Here is a 26,137-nt window from a genome sequence, read left to right as displayed (position 1 = left end):
ATATTCTGGTCTCCCTCTCTAGGTGAGATATAGATATCTCAGTTAAACTGAATGTTTGTCAATGAATATAGATCAAGGATGGGGGCCCTGATGTTGTTGGACTGCAACTCCCCTCAGCCCAGTCAGCATGGCCAATGGTCAGGGATAATGGGAGTTGTAGTCCAATAAAATTTGGGGTAGGTGTGTCACATTGGCTGCCCCTGGAATAGATTATATTAAAAAATGGCATTAATCTCCATTTTTTCACTTTCACAGGAAAATCATTTTGTAACCGTTGCCTTCAACTGCAGTGGAGGTGAAATAGAGAGAATTAGAGAGAGCATCAAATTAAGCTCTACTATGGACACACCTTTAGATTTGACATTTGGTTATGACATTTTGAGTCTTTGCTACTTTTTTCAGGGGGTGGGGTGAGATTAGTAACAGGAAAAATACAGGCTGTTTGCATTCCCATTTTTACTTCTTCTACCCCATAATATATATAGGGTGATATCCCAAAGCAGTGGGAACTTATCTTTCTTCCCACCCTCCCCCTGTCATCCTAGCTGCCCCATAAAGCCATCAAATGCTGTAAAGTAATACGAATGATATGATTTTTCTTCTTCTTTTGGTATCAGGCTTTTTATAAATAGTCTGTATTACTTGGATATATGAAAACTCAGCTGTAATAACATTTATATTCATGAAAACCCAGTTGTAATAATAATACAACATCAAGATAGCAAAAGGATCAAAACTGAGAAAGGGATATGCCTCAAGAATATTATTTCGCCAAAGTTATTCACTGACTCTGATCCTACAGTACCAGTTTTATTGGGCCAGTACAACGGATCTTCTGTCTTCAAGAAACTTTCCACATCAGGTGGCCTAGTAAGGAACGCCATGGCATCTGCCACAGAATCCCCACGTGTTGCAAAGGATTATGGGGCATGTAGGGGACATAATCGGCACACCTGCCAGACTCACTGCAACTATTCCGTGTGAATTATGACTTCGTCCCCAAATATAACCCCAAATGTGCTGCGGCGACATTTTTCTTGAGTAAGGTTGCTTTGAAGGAGTAAGCAGAATTTGGTTGCTGTAAACTGCCTGTGTGAAGTAATATTGAAAGGTGGTATACAAATTGATGGCTTTCAAAGAGGATTAGGCAAATACATGGAGAACAAGGCTATCAATAGCCACTAGCTATGATGACGTATTCCAAATTATGCCTCTGAATACCAGTTGCTGGGAATCACAAATGGGTACGGTGGTGTTGCAGTCATGTCTAGTCTGCGAGCTTCCCACAGGCATTTGGTTAGTCACTGTAAGAACAGGATGCTGAACTAGATAGGAAATTGACCTGATCCAACAGACCCTTCCTATGTTATAATAATAATAATAATAATAATAATAATAATAATAATAATAATAGTAGTAGTAGTAGTAGTATATTTATACCCCGCCCATCTGGCTGGGTTTCCCCAGCCACTCTGGGTTGTTGTTGTGTAGTCGTTTAGTCGTGTCCGACTCTTTGTGACCCCGTGGACCAGAGCATGCCAGGCACTTCTGTCCTCCACTGCCTCCCGCTGTTTGATCAAACTCATGCTGGAAGCTTCAAGAACACCATCCAACCATCTCGTCCTCTGTCGTCCCCTTCTCCTTGTGCTCTCCATCTTTCCCAGCATCAGGGTCTTTTCCAGGGAGTCTTCTCTTCTCATGAGGTGGCCAAAGTATTGGCGCCTTAGCTTCAGGATCTGTCCTTCCAGTGAGCACTCAGGGCTGATTTCCTTAAGAATGGATACGTTTGATCTTCTTGCAGTCCATGGGACTCTCAAGAGTCTCCTCCAGCACCATAATTCAAAAGCATAAATTCTTCGGCAATCAGCCTTCTTATGGTCCAGCTCTCACTTCCACACATCACTACTGGGAAAATCATAGCTTTTACTATACGGACCTTTGTTGGCAAGGTGATGTCTCTACTTTTTAAGATGCTGTCTAGGTTTGTCATTGCTTTTCTCCCAAGAAGCAGGCGTCTTTTAATTTCGTGACTGCTGTCACCATCTGCAGTGATCATGGAGCCCAAGAAAGTAAAATCTCTTACTGCCTCCATTTCTTCCCCTTCTATTTGCCAGGAGGTGATGGGACCAGTGGCCATGATCTTCGTTTTTTTTTTATGTTGAGCTTCAACATTTTGATGTTGAGCTTCAGACCATATTTTGCGCTCTCCTCTTTCACCCTCAATAAAAGGTTCTTTAATTCCTCCTCACTTTTTATGCCATAAAAACAATTAAAGCAATTGCCAATGGGGGAAAATTCAAATCGAGTACAGATCCCCACAGAGATAACACACAGAGAGATCACTTTGAAGGCTTGTTGAAAAAGATGGGCGTCTTCCACACATACCAGAAAGACCATTGAGATGGCACTTGTCTGGTACTTAATGGGAGGGAGTTTCAAAGTGGGGGTACTGCTCTGCTAAAGGTGTGGCTCCAACTTTGCATGGAACAAACCTCCTGATGGGAAGGATTCTCTTTTCTGCAGATTGCAGCCAGTGGTGGGGTACATCATGCCCCTCTCCAAATCCTGAAATTTTTCACTGGTGCAGCACTCATTTTGTGCAACATGAACCTCTACAGCCTCCGCACCTCTAAAAAAAATACCGTATTTTTCCTTGTATTAGACGAGCATTTTTGACTCAAAGAATTGGAAGAAACAAGACTTTCCAACTATTGAAGAATGGCAGATGAAGATGTTGGACTATAAGGAACTTGCCGAACTGACTGGGAGACTCCGAGACCAGAGAGAAGAAACGGTGGAAGAAGATTGGAAGAAGTTTAAGGAATATTTGAAAAAAATATGTTAATTTTTAAACCTTAGAATAGCTTTGGAAGTGGATATAGGCTGTAGGGTTAGAAGTAGAAGAGAGTGTATTTTAAAACAGTATTATTTGTAAGTGATAAAATGTGAAGATTTTTATGGTAAAAGTAAGTGTGATTTTTTAAAAAATGTTAGAAATTATGATATATGTAAACTGCTAAAGATGAGGTACAGTGGTACCTCGGGTTAAGTACTTAATTCGTTCTGGAGGTCTGTTCTTAACCTGAAACTGTTCTTAACCTGAAGCACCACTTTAGCTAAAGGGGCCTCCTGCTGCCGCCGCACCACCAGAGCACAATTTCTGTTCTTATCCTGAAGCAAAGTTCTTAACCCAAGGTAATATTTCTGGGTTAGCGGAGTCTCATTGGTGGGAGCACGGCTTCCCCCAATGTCGCTGTGTGCAGCGGGCGCTCCCTGGGCCATTTCCACGCACGGCTGCATTGGCGGAAGTTGTGGTCCCGGAGCGCAACTTCCCCTGATGCTGTTGCGTGCAGTGGGTGCTCTCTGGATTGTTTCCCGTGCATGGCAGCATCGGAGCGAAATGGCTGGTGGGAGCGCCAATTTCCCCAATGCAGCTGCGCGCAAGAATTGGTCTAGGGAGTGTTTGGTCCATCTCCCCTCATTTTCCTAAAATTGAGTCCCCTAAAAGGGGGGGGGGTCTTATACACGGGAGCATCCTATAGATGGGTGTTAGTACATAAGTTGAATAGGATCCAAAATGCAGCAGTCTGATTGGTCCTAGAACAATAGGATTCAGAATGCGGCAGTCTGATTGGTCCTAGAACAATAGGACCCAGAATGTAGCAGTCTGATTGGTCCACAGGAGCCACCCAATCCAGCTCTAGGTGGAAGTGAATCCACAACCTGATTGGCCTACAGGATAATCCTGGAATTAGCCAATCACATGTGGTCCATTGTGTAAATAATGTAAATAAAAGCAGATATTGTGGGGGAACTTTCATTCCTCGCTACTATGAGCTGAATAAAGAGCATGAAATCCAACTCGACTCCGTGTATATTTCAATGGGAAAATATGGTAATTTCTAGTTTGCCATTTTCTCCCCTATTCATTCCCAAGAATTTATCAGGAGGGAGGGAGGATATTAAATAGGAATCTGGATCACTCAGAATGGGGAAGTCAGAGGAACAGAATCCCATGGAACAGCCTTCCATTGACTCTCTGCAGCGTTGGCTTCCCACGATTCCTGGAGATCACACTTTCATTTTCGCCCTGTAACTCTCAGCTTCCTCGGTGTTCTGAAAATAGAGTGTGCTTGCCCTGTATTCCTCTCAAGCTCTGAAGCTCACCAGGTGATTCAGGATGAGCTTCAATTGTAGGCTTGCAGCCCTAGGACTATGAGGGTATTTTGAAGGGAAGCGGTTAAATAAAATTCATGCTGTGCTGAGCTACATATCTGCAGCTCTGGTTCCAAGGATATTTCCCAAGATGATTCCCCCCCCCCATTTCAAAGCTCACTGGGGGGAAAGGAGATGGAGGGAAGGGAAAGAGAGAGGGTGAGAATTGCTAAAGCAGGTGTGCTTCACCGATCTGAGTCCTCCTATGGTGATCTAAAGGAAGTTGATCTAATGATACAAATCTGGAGGTTTAAGAATTGTGAGCTGAGAAATGTAGCGGTGGGAGCAAGAGAGTCCTGGTTCAGGAGGTATAAAAATGTCACACAAAAAAGAGATGGTTTCTGGTAAGTTTAGAATGCAGACATTTGATCCCCAGCAGAGAGAATTGCCACAAGGAAGAGTTTCAATAGTTGTGAAGGGGGCAGGTATGGGTTGTTTTTTTACTTACTTGCTGCAGTATTATTCCAACCTGGGCCAACGCCAGGAGGAGACATTTTTGGGCACCTGTCGAGACCCATCCAATTAAACAAAACACCTGCAAAATGCCGGTTATTCAGTTTAGTTTCATACTTTTCCACCACTAGGTGGAGGCATTTGAACTTTCTACATCAGCCATCTTAGGCTGATGGTGTTTCAGTTTTGGCATGATGGGAGATACCATGCAAGGTCATACAAGGGCCAGATAAAAAGGCCAGATTGACAAGCTAGGCCATGTGCAGAGGAAGGCGACCAAGATGCTCAAGGTTCTGGAAACCAAGCTTTATGAGGGACAGTTAAAGGAGTTGGGCATATTTAGCCTGGAAAAGAGGAGACTGAGAGGAGATAGGCTAGCCATCTGCAAATATCTAAATGTCTGTTACAAGGAGGATGAAGCAAACTTGTTTTCTCCTGCTCCAGAGGCTTGGGCCAAAAGCAATGGATTCAAGTTACAAGAAAGGAGATTCTGAATAAACGTCAGGAAGAGTTTTCTAACGGAGCTGTTTGGCAGTGGAATTGTCTCTCTCAGGAGGTGGTGGACCCTCCTTCCTTGGAGGTTGTTAGGCGGAGGTTGGGTGACCATCTGTCAGGGATGCTTCACTTGAGATTCCTGCATTGCAGAGGGTTGGACTAGAAGACTCTTGGGTCCCTTCCAACTCTATGATTCTATGATAATGATGGCAGGTGGTTTGACCCTTTGAAGGCCCCAAATGAGGACTTCAAAGCAGCTCACAGGCAGCAAGGCATTGCAAAAACAGAGGGAGAACACTTTTTAAGCCGTGGTTTCAATGCACACTGAATCTTCCTGAACTGAGCAGGACTTGACACTCCACTCATTATCTGAGAAGTGGGGAAATAAATCCTGCTGCTCTTCCCGCTACCTCAGTGCCCTGCAGGAACTGTTGCATTGTCTGCACATTAAAGGGAACACCCCTACACACACCCACACACAAACGGTGTAGGATTTACACTTCCACTTATTCACTACAAACACTAGAACTGAACTGCACCCAGATAGATAGATAGATAGATAGATAGATAGATAGATAGATAGATGATAGATAGATAGATAGATGATAGATAGATAGATAGATAGATAGATAGATAGATAGATGATAGATAGATGATTGATAGATTGATAGATTGATAGATTGATAGATTGATAGATTGATAGATTGATAGATTGATAGATTGATAGATAGATGATAGATGATAGATGATAGATGATAGATAGATAGATAGATAGATAGATAGATAGATAGATAGATGATAGATGATAGATGATAGATGATAGATAGATAGATAGATAGATAGATAGATAGATATAGATATAGATATAGATATAGATATAGATATAGATATAGATATAGATATAGATATAGATATAGATATAGATATAGATATAGATATAGATGATAGATAGATAGATAGATAGATAGATAGATACCATATTTTGCGCCCCATAGGATGCTCCGGCCCATAGGACGCACCTAGTTTTTTGGGGGGGGAAATAAAGAAAAAAAATTATTTCCCCCCCAGGTGCGGGGCTGGAAGAAACAGGTCGGGGAACACTGGGAAGGCACGCTCTGCCTCCCCGCTGTCCCCCGAGCTTGTGGGGCTGGCGATGGGGAGAAGTGCGCTGATCCCGGGACTGCAGGCAGCTCTGCCCTGCCGTCTGGAGCGGGGCGGGACTTAGCGCCCCGCTCTGGATGGAGGCGCAGATCTGCCTGCAGTCCCAGGACAGCAGGCAGCTCTGCGCCGCCATCTGGAGCAGGGTGGGACTTAGTGCCCCGCTCCCGATGGCCGCGCAGAGCTGTGCTGAGCCGGGGACTGCAGGCAGCTCTGCGCAACCCTCGGAGCCGGTCTCCCGAGGGTTGCGCAGAGCTTCCTGAAGCCTGGAGAGTGAGAGGGGTCAGTGCACACCGACCCCTCTCGCTCTCCAGGCTTCAGCGAAAGCCTGCATTCGCCCCATAGGATGCACCCAGATTTCCCCTTCATTTTTGGAGGGGAAAAAGTGCGTCCTATGGGGCGAAAAATACGGTAGATAGAGATAGATGATAGATAGATAGATAGATAGATAGATAGATAGATAGATAGATAGATAGAGAGAGAGAGAGATAGAGAGATAGAGAGATAGAGAGATAGATGATAGATAGATAGATAGATAGATAGATAGATAGATAGATAGATAGATAGATAGATGATAGGCTGTTTGGAGTGAAATCAGGAAAAATGTCCTTGCAGGGTGAATTGCAACCCCTGACAAGCCGCAACTGGCCTGCAAGGAGAAGGTTCCCCACCCCTAGCCTACTCAGACAGGCTGCCGCTCTCCATGGCCTCAAGCACAGAGGTCTTGCCCATCATCTAATCATTTTAACTGGAGATGATGCCAGGGATTAACTTTGGAACCTTCTGCATGCAAAGTGTGTGCTCTGCTACCAAGCTATGAGATCTTCCCATAGGTAAGCCGTAACCCAGACAAACACCTAGATCAGGGGATCTGACGTGGTACCTTCCAGGTGCTGTTGGTCTTGAGCTTCGATCATCACTAGTTGGCATGTCCAGTGGTCAAGGAGGATGAGAGTTGTCACCCAGCAGCATCTGAACAACATGCTGCATTGGCTACCCCATCATAGGTCAAAGAGTTGGAGATGGCGTTTATAAGTGGTCCATGTTTCACAAGCATATAGTAAGGTTGGTAGTACAATAGCTTTGTAAATAAGCATTTTGGTTTCCCTGTGAATGTCCCTGTCCTCAAACACTCTGCACTTTATTCAGGAGAAAGCCCCACTCGCAGAGCTCAGGCAGTGCTTGATTTTGGCATCATTGTTGGCCCTTGTGGAAAGATAACTGCCCAGATAGGAGAAGTGATCAACATTTTCCAATGTTACACCATTGAGTTGAATTTGTGGAGCTGCAGAGGCGTTATTTTGTACTTGTTGGTGCAGCACTTTGGTTTTTTGGATGTTGAGTGATAGGCCAAGCTTTTCTTAAGCTTCTGCAAATATATTTAGGATGGGTTGGAGCTCATCCTCTGAGCATGTGCACACTACGTTGCCATCAACATACTGAAGCTTTATGATGGAAGTTACGGTAACCCTACTCTTTGCTTTTAGCCTGCTCAGATTGAAGAGCTTTCCATCTGTTTGATATATGATTCCATCAACGGTGTCTCCGGAAAATTTTACACATCACTTGGGAAGACAGGCAAAATAATATCAGTGTACTGGAAGAAGCAAAGATCACCAGTGTTGAAGCAATGGTTCTTCAACATTAACTTCATTGGACTAGACATGTTGTGCGGATGCCTGATTATCGTCTTCCAAAGCAACTACTCTATTCCAAACTTAAAAATGTAAGGCATAATGCTGGTGGTCAACGAAAGAGGTTCAAAGACTATCTCAAGGCAAATCTTTTAAAAATGTAGTATAAACACTGACAACTGGGAAACACTGGCCTGTGAGCGCTCCAGTTGGAGAACAGCCTTTACCAAAAGTGCCATGGGCTTTGAAGACACTCGAACTCAGGACACAAGGGAGAAACATGCTAAGAGGAAGGCACGCTTGCCAAATCCACACCGTGATCAACTCCTATCCAGAAACCAGTGTCCCCACTGTGGAAGGACATGTGGATCTGGAATTGGCCTCCACAGTCACTTATGGACTCATTGTTAAAACTGTGTTTATGGAAGACAATCTTACTCAGCTACGAGTGATCGACAAAGAAGAAAGAAGAATATAGGTCAAATGACCAAGGTGAAAGCTTTAATTAATAATGCCCAGCAATACAAACCAGTCTTTTCAGAGGTTCACAAAACTTGACTTTAAATTCCCCCTGAATGTCAGCGTATTACTGCAAGGCGTCAAACTCTGGAAGACCAGAAGAAAAACCACGATGACCCTTGTTAGAAATAATATCCTTCAGAAAGAAGGAATTGGGAGAGGAATGAAAATCTACAGTGGTAATGAATGACACTGGGAACGACTCTAAGCCCTTTCTGGCCAGCATTATATTTTATTGGCCTAGACAGTCCCATTCATTTGGAAGTCATGGGCTATGAAGATTACTTTTGGCGGAGTTTATTACAGCAGGTAATGAGACTATAAATCTGCAAGCTGTTTGCTTAGCTTTCTAGACAGTGTGAAGTTGAGCATACCTAAAAAAAATAAATGCCACTATTTAGGTTATGTTGAAAAGGAAGTAAAAGCAAGGCTTTTTTAAAAAGTATCATATATCCCCTGGATATTTACATTAGTGCCTCAGCTTATCGTACAGTTACCTAGCATATAGTTAAATATGCTTAATGGGAAATTTAATCCCAAATAGCTTGACCGCCCCATACGCTTCATCTATTTAATACATTGGGAGGAATTAATACTCTCTCCTGCCTTGGAGAAATTTCTGGAACAACAATGGGATATCAGCTCCACCCAAGGTGGAATAATTGCCACACACAGGAAGAACAAGGATATAGTTTGAGTGCCTCACTTGTAGTTTTATAAATCCTTTAATGTGTCAACATAAAAAGAAGTTATTAATATTGCAGTTGTATAAGGGATTGTTATTATGAACAGAATGTAATGGAAATTAATAAGATTTTGGAATGCAGAATTAAAGAAAACAATCAAATCATCAATTCTAGCATGTGGGGGGCCACTTTATCTAAATTATATTATTCGGTACTTGAACGATTGGTATTAATAATTGTATTATAAATTTGGTGTTGTTATAATGAGGCTATTATTGGACTGTAATTGAAAGCTAAGAAAAATTATTATTAAAAAAATAAAACTCTCTCCTGTCTTACCTTTAGGTCTCTCACCACATCCCTCTGTGGTCTCCACCCAACCCCATCTGAACTTCAAGTGTAAGCTTCCCTCTAGTCAGTTCCCTCTTCCCACTTCCCTCTAGTCACTTCCATCCTCTCGTCTCCTAGCCATCTGATCTCTCAACCATTGAGCCTTTTGCAAAGTCACCTTACCTAATCTCCTAGCCTTGAGACTGAGAGGCTGCCCATCTTCCAGTGACAGAGAGTTGGCTAGCTCACTCTCTCCCCGTTCTTCTTCTTGCTGTTCACCTTCCAGTTCTGCCCAACTATAGTCTTCCAAACTGTGCCCCTCAGCAAACCGTTGTTCCAAATCAACACTACTTCACTACTTCACTGCTCCTGTGGAGTTTCAGTATCCTGGCCATGAGCGGGGGGGGGGGGGGTTGGCTCCCACCACTTTCTCATGAGAGTTGTACTCCTCAGACTGGTCTCTGACACTTGCTGACTGATGGCACTACGCAAATTAATAAAAATAAATGTGGACATTTATTTATTTATTTATTTATTTATTTGCGATACAATACGATATGATACGATACTCTTTATTGTCATTGTCCCATACAGAACAACGAAATTGAAAAATCTACATAAGACATTCAAAAACCAACAAGCCTGCTATCCCAGCTATCCCAACCTGGTTAGCCCCCTAAAAACTCTGATACCCCATTTTTAAATACAATATACTCCCACAGAGACTCCTTACACTGCGTTTAAAACCAAAATCACATTTGGATAGAAACTGTTTCTCGGGCGGCTAGTCCTAGTCTTTATAACCCTGTACCTTCTTCCAGAAGGCAGAAGCTGAAAGAGATCATTTCCGGGGTGCACACTATCCTGTGTTATCTCTGCAGCTTTCTTATGGCACCTGGAAGCATAGATTTGATCCAAGGTGTGAAGAGTGCACCCAATTATTCTCTCCGCAGTCATTACAACCCTGGACAGCATTGGTTTTTTTCCCCTGACCGTGCAACTCCCAAACCACACACACAAACCATAAGTTAATATTTATTTAGCACCCCACCTTTCAAGGTGGTGTACATTGCCCTGTTCCTCCATATCTGACTCTCACAACAACCCTGTGAGGTAGGGTAGACTGAGAGGCAGTGACTGGCCCAAGGTCACCCAGTGAGTTTCATGGCCAAGTGGGGGATTTGAACCCTGGTCTCCCAAGTCCTAGTCCAACACTCTAACCACTACATCACCCTGGCTCTCAATATTCATCATTGGACTGCACCAAATTGTGACCTGGGAAATGTTTCAGCACTCCATGCCATCAGCATTGGTGACCACGTGCTTGGAGGGGTAGACAACTTTGTCTTACCTGGGTTCCACCATAACCAGCAACCTTTTCTGTAGACACGCTGAGCTGGACAAGTGTATTGGCAAGGCAGCTATGGCAATGGCTCACCAGTGTGGAGAGCCAGCGTGGTGTAGTGGTTAAGAGCGGTGGACTCGTAATCTGGGGAACCGGGTTTGCTTCCCCGCTCCTCCACATGCAGCTGCTGAGTGACCTTGGGCCAGTCACACTTCTCTGAAGTCTCTCAGCCCCACTCACCTCACAGAGTGTTTGTTGTGGGGGAGGAAGGGAAAGGAGAATGTTAGCCGCTTTGAGACTCCTTCGGGTAGTGATAAAGCGGGATATCAAATCCAAACTACTACTACTACTACTACTAGTAGATAGGTAGCCGTGTTGGTCTGCCATAGTCAAAATAAAAAAAATTCCTTCCAGTAGCACCTTAAAGACCAACTAAGTTAGTTCTTGGTATGAGCTTTCGTGTGCATGCACACTTCTTCAGATACACTGAAACAGAAGTTGCCAGATCCTTCTATATAGTGAGAAGGTGGGGAGGGGTGTTACTCAGAAGGGTGGTGGGAATGGGAGATAGGCAGATAGCTGGGAGAGCCTGTTGACGACTCTTAACGACTGTAATAGGTCTTACAGGAAAAGGCAATTGCTCATCGTCTAACATTGTGTATGCCATCAAATGCCAACAGTGTCCTTCAGCTCTCTATATTGGACAAACAGGCCAAACCTTACGCCAAAGAATAAACGGACATAAATCTGACATCAAGAATCACAAAACAGAGAAACCAGTAGGAGAACACTTCAATCTCCCAGGACATTCTATACAAGATCTCAAAGTAGCTGTTTTACTACAAAGGAATTTCAGAAACAGACTGGAAAGAGAAGCTGCTGAATTACAACTCATTACCAGACTTAAAACCATGGAAAAACCTGGGCTTAACAAAGACATTGGATTCTTATCTCACTATACATGACTAAACCATTTCTCACCTCCTCACCCCTTGCCTTTTCCTGTAAGACCTATTACAGTCGTTAAGAGTCGTCAACAGGCTCTCCCAGCTATCTGCCTATCTCCCATTCCCACCACCCTTCTGAGTAACACCCCTCCCCACCTTCTCACTATATAGAAGGATCTGGCAACTTCTGTTTCAGTGTATCTGAAGAAGTGTGCATGCACACGAAAGCTCATACCAAGAACTAACTTAGTTGGTCTTTAAGGTGCTACTGGAAGGAATTTTTTTTACTACTACTACTATTCTTCTTCTTCTTCTTCTTCTTCTTCTTCTTCTTCTTCTTCTTCTTCTTCTTCTTCTTCTCCAAAGGGGTACAGTGGAATCTCGCGTTACATACGCTTCAGGTTACATACGCTTCAGGTTACAGACTCTGCTAACCCAGAAATAATACCTCAGGTTAAGAACTTTGCTTCAGGATGAGAACAGAAATTGCGCGGCAGCTGTGTGACAGCAGTGGGAGGCCTCATTAGCTAAAGTGGTACCTCAGGTTAAGAACAGTTTCAGGTTAAGAACGGACCTCCAGAACGAATTAAGTACGTAACCAGAGGTACCACTGTATTGGAGAACGTGATGCTAATGTCCAATACCAGCCTTGGGCCACCCATTGTGGACTTTTGGTTTAACTGAACATGCTGGTTTGGCACCTGGAAGCTGTAATGGGTGTCAGAGGCCACCCAAGCCAATACAGCCAAGTGGCCATAAATGAGATGCTTTGACAAATTGTGCAGGTCAGAGTTAAACTGAGGCATTGCTCAACACAGATATGCAAACCACATATACTAAGTTGGGAGTGCAAAAAATAACAAGTAAAAAAAAGCAACAACCAGAAAACGCACAACTGTGAAATCAATGACCTACATTATTTAGCTGTCAAAGTCAAACTGTGCAGAAATGGCAATCAATGTGAATGTTAATTGCCAAAATTAATTCTACCTAACTCTCCCACTTATGCACAAACACACAGGCATAAAGCTGATGTCCTGACTGCAGCATTTCAGAAATGATGGACGGGAAGTCACAAGACTATATGCACCTCCACGCCAAGAACACATGGTCTTTGTCCTCAAACGTCTGTGATATCATGACATCAAACATATCATTGGCCAGAAGCACTTTGGTTGCTACCACCAGTCTGACTGAAGGGCAGTGATGGGAAATGAGGGTCCAGGAAGAAGAAGAAGAAGAAGAAGAAGAAGAAGAAGAAGAAGAAGAAGAAGAAGAAGAAGAAGAAGAAGAAGAAGAAGAAGAAGAAAAGATAGCACTGAGAAGAAGCAAGTGGAAGTGGGACTACTGAACATCATCAAAGCAAAGCAAAATATATTGCAATGAACATCAAAAATGTAAAACACTTACTTTTGTACTCATAAAAAAACCAGGCAAGAAATTTTAGCTCCACCTTGATTTAAAAGCACATAATCAATGTCTATTGTACACCACCAACTTATCAATGACTATGACTCATCCACACAGCTGCAAATAAAACGTTTTAATGTGCTGTAAAGTACAATATACAAACAAGACACTAGATGGCGAGAGTGAGATATGCAAAATTCAATGTATTTTTCAAAACTTTTTTTAAAAAAAGCATTTTTGCCACTTTTTTATATATGTGTAGATTCCACCTATTTCACAGCACTGAATTATCTTAGATAGATAGATAGATGATAGATGATAGATATAGATAGATAGATGATAGATAGATAGATAGATAGATAGATAGATAGATAGATAGATGATAGATGATAGATGATAGATGATAGATGATAGATGATAGATGATAGATGATAGATGATAGATGATAGATATAAATTAATTCAATTTTACACTATACATTTTAATTCAAATATTAATCATAATCATCAACATTTAAGATTCCCTGAATCTTTAAACTTCCCCCCGCCCCTCCATGGTTTCCATTATCAAACTTTTTTTCTACTGCATCATATAGTTTCTTCATTTTTTGTAAAATAGTCCATTTGTACCTTAGTTTTTAGTTACTCAAATCCTGCCAAAGTTTGTAGTTGTTTACAGTGTTCTCTTAAGTAATTTATAATCCCCACCCTCCATTCCTTATTAAAGTTTCTATCTTCCTGGTTTCTGATTTTCCTGGTCATTTTCGCCATTTCGGCAAAGTACATCATCTTCATCAACCATTCGTCTCTGGTTGGAGATTATCAATGTTATATTGCACCCTGCTATATTATGCAGACTACTTACAGGCTTGGGGCTCAGGTTTATGCTATATTTTTGCTGGGACTGTCCTCATCCGTTGACTACCTCTGCATTTCATCACACAGGGTCTACCACAGGAGGAGTGTCAACTTACACCCAATCTATCTGGGTCAAATGCAATCACAGCCTGGGGTCGAATTCTTTTTTTAAAGACCTTCATCTCATAATCCACAGAGAATCACAATGCACACCCCTTCCACTTAGCACAATGTTTGACCAGCTTTCACAAGACTCTCTGCTGCTCTCCTAACCTGTAATTTGTTTTCAATCATAACCTAACCTGTCATTGTCATATGAGGCCCCCAAAGGGAGAAGAGCAAAGTTTTGAGGCTGGCAGTCAGTGCCCGTGGAGAGAGGCAGGATGTTCAGAGTTGTCTACCATCGTGTTGTCCTTACTGTTTCCATATTTATTAGGAGACACACACACACACACACACACACACACACTGAAAACATTTGGGTTGGCAGGTGATCTAGAAATATTGCAAATGACCTGATCCTGAATTGGGTCCAACATTCTCCAACAATAGCCTGTGCATCTCACTTTTTTTGGATATTTTTTTGGGGGGGATATTTTCATATTTATATCCACCGGTTCCAAAGTCATATTTAGAATTAACTGTTTTTAATATTGAATTTTAAATTGTTGTAACCTGCCCTGGGACCTGATGGTGAAGGGCTGGCAACAAATTGAACTATTAATAATAATCACAACAATAACAACAACAACTGTGACATTTTTTGTGATTTTTAAATTACGCTCACTTGACTGAGGGATGTTTATGTTGCATCAAGAGAAGAAGAAAAGGCTTAAGTGCAATCTTATAGGTGTCTGCTTGAAAGTAAGGCCTAGTGAGTTCAGTGGGGCTTGCTCCTAGCTAAATAAAGGCTAAGTAGGCTCCTAGCACCCTAAAATCCCATGGACTGCAAGAAGATCAAACCTATCCATTCTTAAGGAAATCAGCCCTGAGTGCTCATTGGAAGGACAGATCCTGAAGCTGAGGCTCCAATACTTTGGCCACCATTTTGCTTAATTTCCAGCTGGACAATAATTATTGAGACTGATTCTGAGCAATGGGTAGATTATTATTATTATTATTATTATTATTATTATTATTATTATTATTAATACCCTCCCTGGCTAGAGCCAGGCTGAGGGTGGCTGACACCAGTAAAATTACAGTAAAAACGTAATGGGGGGGGGGACAAATTTAAAATACAGGTTAAAATGCAATTAAATGCAACCTCATTTTAAAAGTAGCCCATAGATCAAAACCATAAGAGGTTACTGCCTTATCAGCCTGCCCGTCAAGGTCAGGAAGAGGCCAAAGTCTGCAGCTGCCGGCTCTCCCCTGCCTGAGTAACATCTAAGCCTCTCTGTTCCTGGCTGCACTCTGCAGTTGGCTGCAAACCTTCGCTTGGAGCTGGCTCATTCCTGATACTCCGGCACACTTCTGGACTTCCTCTTGCCTCTGATCCCTGTTTGGACTTGTTGCTTCCTTCAGCCCATAGACCCATTAGCTAGATTGTTCCCTGCCTCTTCTCCCTCTGTTTTGACTTCTTGTCAGCTACTCGGACTACCTCTGGCCCATGCTGGGACTTCGGTTGATCATGTGCTAGCACCTTGGACTGCCTTAGCTCCAGCCCTTGCCTGTGGCACCTCAGTCGTAAGTGGTCCTCTGCTACTGGCGCTGCTGCCCTGCCCTTACCCGGTCCTACCGTTCCTGCCCAGGACCCTTGCCATTCATACCCTGGATCATGACAGTGGGGGGCGGGACTTCAGGGGAAGAAGGATTATCCCCACTGACATATGCCTTTCATCAGCAGAGAGGAAGTGTTGAATCCACCACTAGCAACAAGAAATGTTATATCATATGCATCTCGGGGGGGGGGTTGGGGGGGAGAGATCTCTTATAGACTTTGATTTTATGGTTTGTAATTGCACTATGAATAATTTTTATACTTGAAATGGGTTGAGAGCCTCTTGGGGAGGGATAATCTTTAAAATGCTTCCATATAAATATCTAAAAATAAATTCTCCTATATAAATATAGAAGTAAATAAAATTAAGTGCAAGAAATCAATCAAGCATACCTTAATTTATTCATCTCGTGGAACTTCAGGACCTGATTGCTAATAGTGTTAGCTTTGGAAACAATTAATGAAATGCGCACAACACAAGTTAAATCAGATTATTTAGGAGCACCAAGTTAGAGTTTTGGTCTGTCCAGCTCAGTACTATCTACTGGGCTTGCCAACGTGGTGTCCATGGGATTCAATGTATCCTACTGTACCTTCTGCAGCACCCACAAAAGGTCTCAGTATATCTCCAGTTTATGGTTTTGCCATGCCCTCCAGCAGCCATTTTGTGATATGCCACGACACCATGACAGTTCAGCAAAATTATAAATATGCTCACTGGTTCCAAAAGGTTGGTGGCCCCTAGTCATTGACTTTATTTTCTCTGTTCTAAATCTTCCAACATGAAGCTTCATTGGAGGTCCTTAAGTTCTAGCATTATCAGTAGCTAATGCCATAGAATACAGAATCAGGATTCAAGATGACTTTAAAAGATTACAGCCCCTCCAAGTATCCCTATTTTCCAGCAAGTTCCCCGGAATTTAGAGCAGCTGCCTTGGTTCTGATTTGATCCCAGAACGTCCCACTTTTTCTTAGGATGTTCCTATTTTCCCCGGAGAAATGTTGGAGGGTATGGAGTTATCCAACCCCCGAGCCGTCTGAAGGCAATCCTGTATAGTGTGGTGTAGTGGTTAAGAGCAGTAGTCTCGTAATCTGGGGAACCGGGTTCGCGTCTCCGCTCCTCCACCTGCAGCTGCTGGGTGACCTTGGGCCAGTCACACTTCTTTGAAGTCTCTCAGCCCCACTCACCTCACAGAGTGTTTGTTGTGGGGGAGGAAGGGAAAGGAGAATGTTGGCCGCTTTGAGACTCCTTCAGGGGAGTGATAAAGCGGATATCAAATCCAAACTCTTCTCTTCTTCTTCTTTTAAAAAAATGTTTAATATTTTATTATGTTTTTATATATGTTGGAAGCTCCTCAGAGTGGCTGGGGCAACCCAGTAAGATGTGTGTGATTTAAATAGTAAAGTTATCATTATGGCATGGGACGTCCCTATTTTCATCAGATAAATGTTGGAGGGTATGAGATTGAAGAACCGGGCCAAAGTTAACAGAATGAATCTCAACAGGGACAAATGTAAAGTTCTGCATTTTGTGTTGTTTGTTTAGTCGTTTAGTCGTGTCCGACTCTTCGTGACCCCATGGACCAGAGCACGCCATGCACTCCTGTCTTCCACTGCCCCCTGCAGTTTGGTCAAACTCATGCTGGTAGCTTCGATTTGGGTGATGAGTGGGAAAGCAACAGAGGCTGAAGAAGAAGAGTTTGGATTTTATATCCCACTTTATCACTACCCGAAGGAGTCTCAAAGCAGCTAACATTCTCCTTTCCCTCCTTCCCCCACAACAAACACTCTGTGAGGTGAGTGGGGCTGAGAGACTTCAGAGAAGTGTGACTGGCCTAAGGTCACCCAGCAGCTGCATGTGGAGGAGCGGGGAAGTGAACCCGGTTCACCAGATTACGAGTCCACTGCTCTTAACCACTACACCACACTGGCTCTCAGAGGTTGGATGGCCATCTGTCAGGGATGCATTAGCTGAGATTCCGGCATTGCAGGTGGTTGTATTTGATGACCCTTGAAAGTTCTCTAGAACTGCAATCTAGTTCTTTACATTTCTATGAGTGAGGCGCAAAACCTTTTCCTCTACCCACTTTCTCCATGCCATTCCATCATTACACCTCTTATGTCTTTTCTCCAAGCTAAAAAGTCCCAAATGCTGCAACCTCTTCTTGCAGGGGACCCACTCTAATCCCTTCGATCATTTTGGGTGCCCTTTTATTCCAAGTAGCAGCGTCTACAATTAAGTGCATAAAAGGAGATGTGCGTTAAAGGACTTATTGTTTCCGCATTATTTCCAGGCACTCTCTGATGGCATCTTAGCAACTTCCTATCTGATATGTCTTTAGCACCTGCCAATCCCCTTTCCATCTTCTAAAATGCTCGCCGCTAGGGATAATCTCACTGAAGCAATTACTCATGATAGGAAAATGCGACTGGGATTGGGCAGTCAATAAGGGCGGTATGTCAGAAATTGTGATGGACTGTGGGAGATGAGAGTGGGTAACAGAAAGAACATGCAAGGATCAGAGTCCACTCTGGTAGGGAAGGAAATTGCTCCCAAGGAGAGCTTGATGCCTGGATTTGATTAGTTTTGCATGTTCCTCGCTGGCTGCTTAGAGGGGGGAAAGTATTAAAAAGAACAAAACTGCACTCCTCTACACGGGAGGTAATATTTAAAAATGTATGAGCATCAGCCATCAAAGCCCTGTGGCTTTTCTCCATTGCAAGACAATTGAAATGTAATGGAAATCCTATTGATTTTCAGTGGGGGGAACTGCAGGATGCCAATTGTCCAGAATCCAGTGTTGTTGCTCGAGGTGGAATTGCGCAAAGAGAAGCCAATCACAGCTGCTCAGCTCCCCTGCGAAGCCTGCACCAGAATCCTGCCTTGATGACGGCTGCTTTTCTCCGACTCCTGATTAAATTGCTAGAAAATGAGATCGTTTGGTTGGCTTCGATATTCCTGAAGAGCTGGAGGTTACCTGTCTCCAGACTTTGATTTCCAGAGGTGAAGCCATGCTAGTCTCTGGCAGCAAAAGCAACAAAGAGTCTCACAGCACCTTAAAGACTAACAAATGTATCGTGGAACAAGCTTTCATGGTCCACAGCCCACTTCATCAAATGCACAGAGCATTTAGGGAGGGGCAAATTGATCAGTTTTGATTCCTCTACATTCCTCACGTTCTCCCCAACCTTTCAGTTCAGGTTGCCACATTTCCACATTGTGAGATATATATATATATTTAAGTGTTCGTGACAATTTGCCAGCATTTTAGTGCAATTCTCTCCCAATATATTTTGGGGCCAGATTCAACTGAATAATTGTGCTAGCGGGAGCCAGCATGGTGAGTTGCACTAGCACAACGAGGCTTCCCCCCTCTCCTACGTCCCCTGTGCCCCACCCAAATTGGGGGGGGGGGGCATTGGGAGAACCCCAGGACATCAGGCAGGGGAAGGCAAGGGGAAGTAATTCTATTGGGCAGGCAGAGGTCCTTGCGATAATGGAACGATCATATTAGCACTACTTTGAATCCCACCATTTGCATGCAGTTTTCCATATATATTTTTGCAAGCATTTTCCCTAGGATGTTTTCCCATGTTACTTGCATGAATATAGACATTTCTCTCTATACTAATAGCAACGCCTTGAATTCGGCCAGGTTGCAAATAGGCAGCTGGTGCAAATCTCTGAGCAGAAATGTTAGGAGAGCCAGTGTGGTGTAGTGGTTAAGAGCGGTAGATTTGTAATCTGGTGAACCAGGTTCGATTCCCTGCTCCTCCACATGCAGCTGCTGGGTGACCTGGGCTAGTCACACTTATTTTAAGTCTCTCAGCCCCACTCACCTCACAGAGTGTTTGTTGTGGGGGAGGAAGGGAAAGGAGAATGTTAGCTGCTTTGAGACTCCTTCGGGTAGTGATAAAGCAGGAGATCAAATCCAAATTATTATTCTTCTATATGTGCTGACTGCATTTAGTTTAATACAGTTAGAAGCACTGCATCAGGGTTCGATTCTGCAGAGGCTTCTATCCACATTTAGCTTCCTATAGTCAGAAGGGTTGCCATATTTCAAAAAGTGAAAATCCGGACACAAAAGATTTGGGGGGGGGGGCAAAATCGCAATAAAGGAAGTTTTTGAGCTACTTTGAAGGAAAATCACCCCAAACAAAACTGCTGACATGGGTTGCCATATGGTCTGGGTTTTCCTAGACATTTTAGAAATTTTTGCCTGGGAAATTCAGGACTTATGGCAATCCCACCTACAGACATTTGTGCTAAACACACAAAGACTGGAGATGGGGACAAGCTCTGCTGACCTCCTGAATAGGGCTAAGATCTTCAGGTGTAATAATGTGTGATGGACCCCCTGGAGGAGACTTGCCATAGTTGACAGGGCTGAAACTAATAGGAGTCAATAACGGGATTAGCCTTGGTTGGGTGAGGACAGGATTCTCCAAATCTGATGGGACAAAGAAACAGTAATGGCAGATCCCTTATCCCACCTTTATCTTGGTATGCCCCGCGGAGAACCTTAAGGTCCACAAATGACAACATTTTGGAGGTCCCAAGTCACAAGGTAGTTAGATTGGTGTCAACTAGGGCCAGGGCCTTTTCAGTACTGGCCCCAACTTGGTGGAGCACTCTGTCACAAGAGACTAGGGCCCTGCGGGACTTGACATCTTTCCGCATGGCCTGCAAGACAGAGCCACCTGGTTCCACCTGGCCTTTGGCTTGGAATCAGTCTGACCCTTATGTTTTCCTTCCCCTTATGGTTTTGTTCTATGGGCTACTTTTGAAATGAGGTTGCATTTTAAATTGCATTTTAACCTGTATTTTAAATTGCCCCCCCCCATTATCTTTTTATTGTAATTTTAATGGTGTTAGCCGCCCTGAGCCTGGCTCTGGCCGGGGGGGCGGGGTATAATTAAAAATTATTATTATTATTATTATTATTATTATTATTATTATTATTATGCTCCTTACACCCACCTTCACCAAAGCGATGGAGAGGGGAGAGGGCTGGTCAGCTGACAGGATTCACCTCCCATCAGTGCCACCCTTCATTAATTGTTGCTATAGATAAGAGGGCTGTGTATCAAATGTCACAACATTATGTAACTGAGTTTTGTAAACTGGCTTTCCCACACACTTTTGAGGTGTGCACACTTCACACAGAGAGATGTACGTTCAAATACACCCAAGTCTTGGGAGGCCCACAATCCTATAGTAAGATCCACAAAGATGTGTAGCATAGGATGCAGCAGATCTCTGGCTCAGCTAGCTGATTCCCAACCCTGGCTCACCCTGGTGTAACTTGCTCATCCCAGCTTAGATGGCTAAGCCAAGGCTAGTGTAAGTCCAAAAAGGGGGGACATTCTGGAAGGGGCTGGAGAGGACTTAGACTGGATCCTCAGCTCATTCAGTTCCATCATGTGGCCTGGCAACATGACTTTGAACACTATTTTAAAGATTTGTTTTCCCTCTGCCCTGGTTAGACAGAGCAGCGGCAGCAGCCCCACTGCTGATTTAGTGCAACTTTACGCCAGCTTAAAATTACACGGGCTTAGTTTAGACCTGCTTCTTTGGCACAGGGTTGCTCCCTTAGAATTTGTCTGTCACAGATGGAATCACATTACTGAAGTGCTAATAACTACCGTATTTTTTGCCATATAGGACGCACTTTTTCCCCTCCAAAAATGAAGGGGAAATGTGTGTGCGTCCTATGGGGCGAATGCAGGCTTTCGCTGAAGCCTGGAGAGCGAGAGGGGTCGGTGTGCACCGACCCCTCTCACACTCCAGGCTTCAGGAAGCTCTCCACAAGCCGTGGGACACCAGCGGGAAGTCGCTGCCTGCATCCCGAAGCTAAGTAGCACGCCCCGGGCTTCGGGCAGATATCCGCAAGCCTGGGGAGACCGGCGCGACTTCCCGTTGGGCTCCCTAGGCTTGCGGATAGCAGCCTGTTCTGGGGGCTGGGGTCGGGGGAAGCCTGGGGGGAAATAAAAAAAAATTTCTTTATCCCCCCCCCCAACTAGGTGCGCCCTATGGGCCGGTGTGCCCTATGGGGCGAAAAATACGGTAAATGATCAACATTCACCTGCAAAGGTCTCCCGCTGACGATGATAAGAAAGGAAGATGTACCATGCAAAACGTGCACCTTTCGCTTGAAAGCCAAGGTCCAAAGGCATCACTCTCAACCCACTGCCCACAGGTAGAATGCAACATCAGCATCTTTGAAACTATTTGCTGATTTCCAAACATAATCCATAAAGGGGAACCAGAGGCTCTAATGGATACAACATTAATATAATCATAAAAACAACATTACATTAATTAGAACTTTGTAAATGCAGTAATTAAGATATTCGGGGACAGCTGTCTTGCCTGTCCCCAAACATCCCTGAGAAATCTCCCAACACTACTTACTTGAGAGCTGTCATCTGTCCAGTTTCTGGGAGAACCATCTGTTGGCGTTTTTTCAATCTTGGCTGGCAAAGAAGGTTCAAAGAAATGTGTCTAAACTCTTCTTTTACGAGAATAACAAAGGGAGCAAAATCCCATATCTGCAAAACCCCAGTTGCATGGCGAGTTCCCGCCTCCCGCCAGTGGAAATAAAGACACATGACACCATTATTTTAGGTTAATGGGCTAAAATTGTCCACAACTTTATTGGTTACAGGTAAAGAGCGGTATTGGCTTAGACATTGGTCCTAACCGACTATCCGGCTTCAGCCTGTTTGCTTGAAGGGTTAATACCAGCAGGGGGAGCCCTGCTGATGCACATCAACTAGGAACTCCCCCGGGGTCACCGCTCGGGTGCGCGCTTTAGGCCCTGGCCTCCATAGGCTTCAGACAAGGTCACACCCCCCGGAATCCTTTACCGGACTACCCTTCAATATTTGGGGGAGGTGATGGCACTCCCCCCCCCCAACACATCTACATAACAATACCCCTACCAATGCCTAACTGCCAAAACCAAAGGAGTTGTGACGATTTGCTACGAGGTAGGCGAAAAACCAAATGGCCGGTGCCAATTTGCCAAGTGGAAAAAATTCCTACCAGGCCCCTTAACGGTGGCCAACCGAGGTCCATAGCAAGGTCAGAAGGGGAACCTTAAAGGGTGGGTGGGTGGGTGACAAACCTAGACAGCATCTTAAAAAGTAGAGACATCACCTTGCCAACCAAGGTCCGTATAGTAAAAGCTATGGTTTTCCCAGTAGTGATGTATGGAAGTGAAAGCTGGACCATAAAGAAGGCTGATCGCCGAAGAATTGTTGCTTTTGAATTATGGTGCCGAAGGAGACTCTTGAGAGTCCCATGGACTGCAAAAAGATCAAACCTATCCATTCTTAAGGATTGTTGCTTTTGAATTATGGTGTTGAAGGAGACTCTTGAGAGTCCCATGGACTGCAAGAAGATCAAACCTATCCATTCTTAAGGAAATCAGCCCTGAGTGCTTACTGGAAGGACAGATTGTGAAGCTGAGGCTCCAATACTTTAGCCATCTCATGAGAAGAGAAGACTCCCAGGAAAAGACCCTGATGCTGGGAAAGATGGAAGGCACAAGGAGAAGGGGATGACAGAGGATGAGATGGTTGGATAGTGTTCTGGAAGCTACCAGCATGAGTTTGACCAAACTGCGGGAGGCAGTGGAAGACAGGAGTGCCTGGCGTGCTCTGGTCCATGGGGTCACAAAGAGTCGGACAAGACTAAACGACTAAACAACAACAAATTTTCCCAATATCAATAGTTCTTTTCCTGGAAATACTTCTTCCAGAAATGGAGGAATATTTGGTGCAGTTGTATACAGAACAACATTTGAGCATCAATCCAGCAAGGGACTCTCAGCTTGCATTTGTCCATTGTATGTTCTCCTCCTCTGATAGCTACATATTCCTGGGGAACCATCCAAAACAGATATTTAGTTGGCAATTTTCAGGCAATTAGGGTGTCGTATCTCTGGCCTGATGAAGTTTCATCTTGAGTTTGCTCCATTCAGTGTGAAATGGGAGCTAAATATAAGATACTTCTCTTCAGGCCTTCACCACAAAATAAGCAAAACCTCTCCACGGAATTAATAGTGGCAGCAATTTCAACCATTGTCTTCCAGTAATAGATTCATTGGACTTTTTATAGTGTCGACGCTGACCCTCATGACTCTCCCAGAGTCTGGCTCCATAGTACATTAAAAAAATGAACTATCTGAGTTTCTTAGAGGCTATTAAAAACTGAAAAGCTTATTTTCAGCAGTGTAAAGAGAAGAAGGGTAACTGTCGGTAATTCAAACATTTGTCATAACCTATAGCTACATGCGGGGTGGGGTCCCTTTGCTAAGTTCAATGTAGAGATGAGTCGTATATTCATTTGATTCCTATTTTAATGAGAACCTACCTAATTTCCACTTCCCAAACCGATGTGTACAAACCATAATATTCTTCAACATTTGCACTTCTCTAAATTTTCCAATGTCGATCCCATTTAAAACATATATTTTTAGAAGTGCTTAATAGGAAAAACTACTTGCAAAAGGGTAGGCATTTAAGGCAACAGTAGGTGTTTGGTTCAAGTTAATTACCACAATTTCACCATGCAGTTGACAATGGATGTAATGAATTTAAGTTGTGTTATTAATCATGTAAGTTTCATAATTTCACCACACTGGACTATGAGATGAATATTGCCAGTTTTTTGCAGAAGGCGAACTGCAGCAGAAAGGAAATAATGGTATATGCCACATACAGAGTAGAATAGAAAACGGTGCCTCAACACATTCAAAACTGTGATTAATGGGAGTTTGCATTTAATATGAAGTACATCTACAGCTTTGTAATGCAAATGTTTCCCTCAACACTTAACTCTCAAAAGGATTTAGGGGGAACTGAACTCCACCCTGGCGTTGTTGTTGTTGTTGTTGTTTAGTCGTTTAGTCGTGTCCGACTCTTCGTGACCCCATGTACCAGAGCACGCCAGGCACTTCTGTCTTCCACTGCCTCCCGCAGTTTGGTCAAACTCATGTTGGTAGCTTCGAGAACACTATCCAACCATCTCGTCCTCTGTCGTCCCCTTCTCCTTCTGCTCTCCATCTTTCCCAACATCAGGGTCTTTTCCAGGGATTCTTTTCTTCTCATGAGGAGAACCTGGCAACAACTCCCTACTGGTGTATATAGTACCCAAAAATACAGTCCCGTAGAGCACCTGAACCATCCAAGCTGAGGTACATCAACATGAGAAATTGAGCAGACACAGCAGCTCAGCTCTGCACTTTTATACTTTGATTGCAGCATCTGGGCTTGATGAGACAAGTTGACCCTCACCTGTACTGAGCCTACTCCAGCTGAGGAATTACACCTTCTCCCAGAGCTAGTGAGCCCCACCTGGCCAGCTAGTGAGTTGGGCTGTGGGCCCTTGCCTGCCTCAGCTTCCTAGAGCAGGCCTAGGCAAACTCAGCCCTCCAGATGTATTGGGACTACAACTCCCATGATCCCTAGCTAACAGGACCAGTGGTCAGGGATGATGGGAATTGTAGTCCCAAAAACATCTGGAAGGCCGAGTTTGCCTATGGCTGCACTAGGCCTCTGGAAGTAGTACAATTCCCATCATCCCTGACCACTGGTCCTGTTAGCTAGGGATCATGGGAGTTGTAGTCCCAATACATCTGGAGGGCTGAGTTTGCCTATGCCTGTCCTAGAGTGTACCTCCCACTGCTCCCTACACCTCAGCACCCACTGTGTTTGTGGAGACAAGGATCCTTCCGGCTCAGGTGATGGGTCTTGCTCCTCTGATTCCCTGCCGTCACCCCGTGAATACTTTTTATACCCCGACTTCTCCACCCACAGCGTGCCCTGGTGTCATGGCTGCACCCAGCGCCGGATTTACATATAAGCTAAATAAGCTATAGCTTAGGGCCCCACTCTCTTGCTGCCCCCCTCAAAAAGCAAATAAAATAAAACCTACATACAGCAACAGTGGCAAATGGCTTTAGATACCTATTAGGTCCATAAATGACCATATAGCATATATAAAACACCAAAAACAGTGACAATTTGTTGTTGACAAAGGACAGCTGGACATATAAAGGGCCCCATTACCTTCAGTAGCTTAGGGCCTCGTCAAACTTAAATCTGGCCCTGGCTGCACCCCTCATCGAGATCCTCTTACCCATTGTCTTGCCAGTTCATGACAATGTATAATTCAGGTACTTGGAATGTGAGTTGTCTTTGTTTTTGCATCAATTAATATTTGTTCAATTCCTAATAACCGATTGGACTTTGATCAATTTCAAGGTTGCTCCCAGTGAAGGCAGCAGGTCACTGGATGCCATTATACTGCAGAGGCAGAATGCTTCCTTGGGAAAGTATATTTCCACTGTTTAA

Source organism: Podarcis liolepis (assembly GCF_965112155.1).
Source record: "Podarcis liolepis genome assembly, chromosome: 4".
NCBI lineage: Eukaryota > Metazoa > Chordata > Lepidosauria > Squamata > Lacertidae > Podarcis > Podarcis liolepis.
The sequence above is the reverse complement of the archived record's forward strand: the minus strand, read 5'-3'. Positions refer to the sequence as shown.